Source organism: Danio rerio, chromosome 25, assembly GCF_052040795.2.
Source record: "Danio rerio strain M-AB ecotype USA chromosome 25, GRCz13ab, whole genome shotgun sequence".
Taxonomy (NCBI): Eukaryota; Metazoa; Chordata; class Actinopteri; order Cypriniformes; family Danionidae; genus Danio; species Danio rerio.
The window spans coordinates 39,420,001-39,429,191 of NC_141045.1; positions in this window are offsets into that span (position 1 = coordinate 39,420,001).

Sequence of the window (9,191 nt, forward strand, 5' to 3'; positions counted from 1 at the left end):
CCGAATGTGTCAGCAGAAATGGAGACTCATCAGAGCAGCAACGTTTCTCCAATCTTCTATTGTCCAGTTTTGGTGAGTCTGTGTGAATTGTAGCCTCAGTTTCCTGTTCTTAGCTGACAGGAGCGGCACCCGGTGTGCTCTTTTGCTGCTGTAGCCCATCCGCCTCCAGGTTGGACGTGTTGTGTGTTCAGAGATGCTCTTCTGCAGAGCTCGGTTGCTTATTTGAGTTACTGTTGCCTTTCTATCAGCTGGAACCAGTCTGGCCATTCTCCTCTGACCTCTGGCCTCATCAATAAGGCATTTACGCCCACAGAACTGCCGCTCACTGGATATTTCCTCTTTGTCGGAGCATTCTCTGTGATCCCTAGAAATGGTTGTGCGTGAAAATCCCAGTAGATCAGCAGTTTCTGAAATACACAGAGCAGCCCGTCTGGCAGCAACAACCATGCCACGTTCAAAAATGATTTTTCTCAGCCTCCTATATTTATTTTCAGTTATTTGACTTTAATGGCAAAAGAAGAAACACATTTATTGACACCAACATAAAGTTACTCTGTAAATAAATAAATATATATATAGTATATAATATATTTGAATATATTTATGATAAATATAAGTATATTGACATGTTTTATCTTTAAGTGTGTTTGAAAATATTTCTGCATCTTAAAGTTTCAATGTTTTTTCCATCAAATTTAAAGAGAAATAATCATATCATTTAATCCTGGACTCATTTTCCAGCTGAACTTTGAATCTCCTGATTTTAATTCGAGCAAGTGATGTCTTAAAGTGCGCCCTCGTTCACTATGTAGTGTGTGTTCTGCAGTCGAGTGTGTGTGTCTGTGTCTGAACAAACGACAACAGAAAGTACAAGTGTCGCGAGCGAGCAGCGTCTGTTCAAACACATCAGTAAATCAGCTCGCACACATCCTAATTAAAGCTCCCAATCAAATTAACATCTCATCTGCATATAGCAGGTATAACGAGCATCATTTACAGTCATGTGACTTCCTGAAGCGCCACTGCTGGGATTTGTGCTCCGGATGGAAGTTCTGCAGAGTGAAAGGGACAGAGGTGCGGTAAATAATGTGGTATTTATTAGCGCTGTGAGCTGATGAACACATTAAATAGACGAGACAGAGGAAGGAGATGCCCCAGATTTACAGCTGACGAAGTGAAATGATTGGTTAGTCACAATTAAATTGTCAAGACTGGATTATCGAATAATAAACATCTGTAAAATAACAATAGAGAATGTTATGCACAAATATTATTATTAAAATGGTAATATATAGCTATAAAAATCCAATATCTATGAAGAAAAAATAGAAAAATTTATATAAACACTCACCGGCCACTTTATTAGGTACACCTGTCCAACTGCTCGTTAATCAGCCAATCACATGGCAGCAGCTTAATGCATTTAGGCATGTAGACATGGTCAAGACGATCTGCTGCAGGTCAAAGCGAGCATCAGAATGGGGAAGAAAGGGGATTTAAGAGACTTTGAACGTAGCATGCTTGTTGCTGCCAGACGGGCTGCTCTGAGTATTTCAGAAATTGCTGATCTACTGGGATTTTCACGCACAACCATCTCTAGGGTTTACAGAGAATGCTCCGACAAAGAGGAAATATCCAGTGAGCGGCAGTTCTGTGGGCGCAAATGCCTTGTTGATGAGGTCAGAGGAGAATGGCCAGACTGGTTCCAGCTGATAGAAAGGCGACAGTAACTCAAATAAGCAACCGAGCTCTGCAGAAGAGCATCTCTGAACACACAACACGTCCAACCTTGAGGCGGATGGGCTACAGCAGCAGAAGAGCACACCGGGTGCTGCTCCTGTCAGCTAAGAACAGGAAACTGAGGCTACAATTCACACAGACTCACCAAAACTGGACAATAGAAGATTGGAGAAACCTCCTAGCTTGTTGAATCTCTGCCCTTAAGGATTAAGGCAGTTCTGACGGCAAAAGGGGTCCAACCTGGTACTGGTAAGGTGTTCCTAATAAAGTGGCCGGTGAGTGTGTATATATATATATATATATATATAAGTGTAGAATGAGAGAGATTTTAATAAATTCATTTATTTGCCTTCGGCATAGTCCCTATTTATCAGGGGTCACCAAAGCGAAATGAACCGCCAACTATTCCAGCATATGTTTTACACAGTGGAATGGCTTTCTAGCTGCAACTCAGTACTGGGGAGCACCCATACACACTCATTCACACACACACACACACACACACACTCATACACTTTGGCCAGTTGAGTTCATCAGTTCCCCTATAGTGCATGTGTTTTTATTACACTGTAATGTTCTGGCAGTAACTGTGATGTTGTAGAACTTTAGTTATCAAAATTTTTACACCAGATTGCTTAGTTTTTTTTAATCAACATTTTGTTTATTTTTTAATTTTAAATGATTGAGTGGTTTAATTTTGTCAGAGGTTTTAATGAAATGTTGATCTGTAGAGTCCTGAGTTTAGGAGGAGCACAAAAGTGCCTGAGCAAACATCTCCAGAAACCTGAGCTATTAGAAAGAGCCAAAGTGCTGACATTAGGAGTGAGAGTGTGTGTGTGTGTGTGTGTGTGTGTGTGTGTGTGTGTGTGTGTGTGTGTGTGTGTGTGTGTGTGTGTGTGTGTGTGTGTGTGTGCATGCGTTGCTCGACTGCTGGCATTCATACACGAGCCAATTAGCTTATCCTGCCTTTTCTGCTCAGGCAATAGTGAGAGACACCTCAGAGGACCCAACAGAGCTGAGTGAGGCCCCCAGACACACACAATCATACACACACCTCCCATACACACCTCAGAGGACCCCATAGAGCTGACTGAGGCCCCGAGATGTGCGCACACATTGATACACACAAATCAGAGGTCCTGACAAAGCTGAGTGAAGCCACATGCACACACACACACACACACACACTGACTGATATACAGAGTCATACACACACAAACCTCACAAACTGACACGCGCATCTCATAAACGCACACAGAGATATGCACCACACACTGATATACTCACAAACACGCACCACACAAACACAAACTGACACACACCCACCTTACAAGCACGCACTGATACACACACACACACACACAAGATGCAAACTTTGCCTTCCTGATATTCAATATTATTTTCACTCAGCCAATGAAAAAGCAAGATCAATTGCTCATTTGCATATGACTCAGTTGTCATGCATATTCATCAGATGTTGTTTTGGGGACTCTCCACTGTTCCTTCCCCAAACAGGACAGCACCAGCCTCTGTCTGAACCGGCTCCTGATAACCCGACTGTACCGCGGTATCAGCATCACTAGTGTGTGTGTTCCTGAAAGGCACACACACACACACACACAAACACTCTCTCTCTCTCTCTCTCTCCTGATTGATCATCATACTCATGAATATTCATCTCAGATTAACAGCACAAGGACTGCTTGACCTTCTGTGATTGGCTGTTCTGAGACCTGCTCTTCATCACACTCTGCATGAGGGACTGTCGAGTGTGTGTGAGTGCGTGTGTGCATATGTGCATGTGTGTTTGGTGTATGTGTGTTTGACTGTGTGTCTGTGTATTTCTCTGTGTGTATTTCTCTGTGTGTGTGAGTTTTAGTTTGTTGTGTTTTTCTCTCTTTCTATATATGTGTGTGTGTGTGTTTGTGTGTGTGTGTGTGTGTGTATGTATGTATACAAGTGTTAGTAGTATGTATATTGTTGGTGTGTGTTTGCGTGCGTGTGTTAATGTGTGTTAGTATGTGTGTGCGTCCGTGGGTGTGAGTGAGTTTCTGTCTGTCTGTGTATGTGTAGTCGTGTGTGTGTGTGTGTGTGTTTGATCTCTGTTAGCGTGGGAAATGGACTTTCCTGCAGAGCTTTTACAGTAATTGTTTGGGGCTAAAGCGAGCGCTCTCTCCTCAACAGATGGCGAATATCACTTTTAATCAAACACAGACACCTCTCGCTCATAAATCACACACACACACACACACACACACACACATGGTTGCATTTCGCTTTCTCAAATCTGACTGGTGCGCTGAGATTCAGGATGATCGAGAAAATTCAAGCAAACAACAGGAAGACGGAGGTGTGAAGGAGCGTTGTGTGTGTGTGTGTCTTTGCTAAAGTGTATTTCAGTACTGATGAACTTTAGTCACACTGCTGTCTGTAAATATCATCATAAATAAACACACTGCACTGTGATGAATGTTGGCTTCCACACAACTCCTTCAGGTTGTCCCAACTCAGGGGAGAACATGCAAACTCCACAAAGAAACACCGACTGACCCAGCTGAGACTTGAGCCAGCGACCTTCTTGCTGTGAGGCAAGTCTGTTTATGAATAGACATTGTGCAACAGCAACCAGAATTTTGTAGAGTGAATTAATTACTGAATTTTCAGCAATAAGCATAAAATATATATAAAATAATACTAAGAAATATAATAATACTAAAATAATAATAACAATAAAAAAATAATAGTAATTGTACTAAAATAACAATAATAACAATAAAAAATATTAATACAAATAATAAATAATAATAGTACAATAATAAATAATAAATGAATAATATTAAAAATAATCGAAATAATAATAATAATTTTAATAAAAATAATAAATAATAATAAAATAACAACATCAATAATAAATAATAAAATAATAATATTAAAAATAATAGAAATAATAATAATAATAATAATAAATAATAATAAATAATATTGATAAAATAATATATAATAATATAATGACAATAATAAATAATAAAATAATAATATAAAATGAATAATAATTCAAATAATTTTTAATGATTAATAAATAATAAGCATTAATGAAATGTAATACACTTTTGCTATATGAATGTTGTGTGAGACTCTGTAAATGTGCTCTCGTCGTGTGGGTGTCTGTGTGTGTGTGTTTGCAGCGTCTCTCTGATAGAAGCGGATGTGTTCTTCTTACTGCTGACAGAGTAATCTGGCCTGAGAGAGTTATAGTTATGAAGCTGTCTGCTCTTCTGCGCCTCGCTTAAAATAAACTCATGAAGCACACACACACACACACACACAATAAACACACATACACACAAGACACACACACACACACGATGCACACATTCACACATGGACAAACACTACACACGCGCACACACACTAGACAATAGTCTATAACTACACTATCTGACTAAGGTGTTGTGGTGGATCCCACTTCTAGTTGATCATTAAGTGTCAGAAGGTGGATTTCTCTGCTGGATCATCTGCTGATCTGCATCCCAATCATCACCAATACTGCAGAAGATCTACCGGAACCAGCATGAAGCAAGATTCTCGCAGAAATCAGTCAAGTTTGGTGCAAAGAAGTACTCCAGGATTGGCCAGCCCAGTCACCAGAGATGAACATTATTGAGCTGATTAAGGAGGAGGCGTTGAAGATGAACACAAAGATGAACTCTGGGAGTCCTGCTGAAGGCTTTCTTCTTCATTCCAGATGACTTTATTAATCAGTGATGTGAGTCATGTCAGAGATGTATGGATGCAGTCCTCCAAGCTCATGATGGAGTCAGACACAATATTCATTCTGTCTCCACTGCAGCAGGACTTTATATTCTATACTGGACATTATTGAAGGTTCAGTGATGACACTTTAGTCTGAGCAGAGTCAGACTATGAATAATGTGATAATGTAGTAACACTAATATGTGTATCTGAAACACCTGCTGTGATTAAAGCCACGGACAGCAGCTTCCTACATGACACACACACACACACACACACATAAAGCTCCGCAACCCTCAAGCCTCTCATGAATAACACCCTGTCATCTGCTCACCCGTGTGGCCGGAGCCGTTTCCGCCCGCTGCTCACACACTGACCTTCCTCCTCACAAACGCACACACATACACATACACACACACTCACTCTTTCTCTCTCTCTCTCTCTCTCTTTCTCAGCATTAAATATTCATGCAGCAGCAAACAGAGTGACTCTACACTTCTCCATCCGCACGCTGCTGTCCTCACTGCCGCGACTCTTCCTGTTTGTGTGTGTGTATGTGCAGTGCGTATGTTTGTTCAGTGTGTGTGGCTGTGTGTGTGTATGTATGAACGTACAGTGTGTGTATATATGTATGTATGTATATACAGTGTGTGTGTGTATATGTGTGAATGTACAGTGTGTGTGTATACACAGTGTGTGTTTGTGTGTGTAAAGTGTGTATATATGTGCGCGTATACTGTGTGTGTGTGTCTGTCTGTCTGTGTGTATACATTGTATGTTTGTGTATATAGAGTGTGTTAGATTGTGTTTTTAGTGTATGCATGTAAGTATATATGTATGTGTGTACAAGTGTATGGTACATACAGTGTTTGTGTGTGTGTGTGTGTGTGTGTGTGTGTGTGTGTACAGTGTGTGTAACTTTTATACCTTACACTATTTGGATCGAATTTGCCCACAAGTATAGCAATATCAGTACATTTTTACTCTGTGGTTACATTAGTTTGGTCCCCATAAGGAAAATGGCTCATAAAGCACACAGAATGACACAGATTGTTTTCTGTGTCCCCACATGTGATTTTAGAAAGTTTATAAAACAGATGTATGTAGAAAAAAAGAAGCAGCCATTTTATTAAAATTTGGGGATACACAATTTAATTTTGGTTTGTGGTATTTGCAGCACGTTTCTGTATGTGCAAGTGTTGTGGGACTCTGTGTGTGTGTGTGTGTGTGTGTGTGTGTGTGTGTGTGTGTGTGTGTGTGTGTGTGTGTGTGTGTGTTTTCTATTTGCGATTGTTTTTTTTTTTTATTATTTGTTTTTTTTTAACTTGCACTGCATTTGAGATCTCTCAGCCATCATACAAACATTTAGAGATTTGGAATTATTGAGCTTTTATTCATTGCCTGTTGTTTCTGAATAAGTTTTAAGACAAGTTGTAATGTTATTGTTTTGCATATAATTTATTTGCATCTGCAGATTTCAATTGAATCTTTTAAAGGTGGATTTCACAAAGTGCCCTTTTTTTCTCCACTTCAGCAGAACTGGCAGACACCAAACTTAATAGATTTGTTCATATCTATATTCTGAAGCTTTTTACTGTGGGGTTTGTTCATATTTGATTCACACAGATTTTTTAAGCTGTTTTCCTTTAAGAACCTGTGAAAATGCTTTTTTTCTCTGACTCTCGCCAGAATTTTCTCATTTACAGAGTGATGAAAAGAGATATTAAAAATCCCCACAGTAAAATTCTTTAACTTTAGTGCGGCAATAAAATCAAATATCAAATTTAAACCTTGGCCTTATCTAATGTCTACTTTTTACATATATTAAATAAATTAATATTGCTATAAAGCATGCATGTGTCTGATGCTTTTTTTATTTTTAAATAAATAAATCAGTAAATCTAAACTTGATTGCCCATAATATAGTGTTTTGATCCTTTTTAAAAATATATAATTAATATTGCTAAAAGGCATGAATGCGTCTGATGTATTTAAAAAAAAATAAATGTATAAATCTAAAGTCACATGCACACAATACAGTATTTTTTACCTTTTTTAAATATGTAATTAATATAGCATTTTTGTGTTTTTCTCCACTTCAGCAGAACTTACAGACACCAAACTTAATAGATTTATTCATATCTATATTTTGAAGCTTTTTACTGTGAGGTTTGTCCTTATTTGATTCACATAGATTTTTTTAAGCTGTTTTCCCCTAAAAACCTGAGGAAAATGCATTTTTTCCCTCAGTCTCACCAGAATATTATAATTTACGGAGTAATTAAAAGAGATATCAAAAATCCCCACAGTAAAATCCTTCGACGTTAGTGTAAAAATAAAATCAAACAACAATTTTAAACCTGGCCTCATCCAATATGTACTTTTTACATATATTAAATAAATTAATATTGCTAAAAAGTATGCATGCATCTGATGCAATTTGTTTTCCAAATAAATAAATCAGTAAATCTTAAGTTGCATGCACATAATACAGTATTTTGATCCTTTTTTAAAAATATATAATTAATATTGCTAAAACACATGGATGTGTCTGATGCATTTGTTTTAAAATAGATTTATAAATCTAAAGTTGCATGCACACAATACAGTATTTTGATTCTTTTTTAAAATATGTAATTAATATTGCTAAAAGGCGTGTATGCATTTGATGCATTTTTTTCCACTTCAGCAGAACTTACAGACACCAAACTTAATAGATTTAATTATATCTATATTCTGAAGCATTTTACTGTGGGGTTTGTTCATATTTTATTTGCACTGATTTTGTTAAGCCTTTTTCCTCCAAAAACCTGGCGAAAATGCATTTTTTCTCTGACTTTCGACAGAATTTTCTCATTTATTGAGTGATGAAAAGAGATATCAAAAATCTAAAAACCTTTAAACCTGCCCTTATCCAATATTTATTATTATTTAGAATTATAAACAAATGAGGGCATGTTATTTCGCACCATGCCTTATTTCTACATGAAAACGTAACACATTTAAGAAAACCTGCTCTACAAAAAATGTTTTCACTTCTTAAAATAATAAATCAGCAGTGGATGAGTGGCGAGACCTGTTATATTTTGTACCCTATATTGACTCTCTCTCCGGTCAGTCCAAGTCCGCATGTCGGCTCATACGCTGCCACCACAGATCATTTAGCATTAAGATGCATTAGCCTGTTTGTTTGCACTGCAGGTCAGCTGTGGACTTCAATAAGGACGTTGTTAGCTGCACATGAAGTATCCAATACTGCTCAAAGTAGCTGTTACAGTGTGATATATGATGGTGTAGAGAGATGAGCTAAAAAGAGGAAATGATAAACATTAATGCCTTTTTTGTTGAATTTTCAGAAAAATAGCAATGTTAAATGCTGATTCCACAGTACAAAATTACATTCTGCAGCCCTTTTTTGTCTTCCAGACACACATTGCATGTAAATATGAGATTAATTTAACAAAACAAATTTATTTGACCTGAAATTTTAATAATTTTTCTAAAATATTTCCCTAGTGATGTTTAATAGATTAATATTTCAACAATACATTTCAACAATATATATATAAATGTATGTATGTATGTATATATATATATATATATATATATATATATATATATATATATATATATATATATATATATATATATATATATATATATATATATATATATATATATATATATATATATAATGT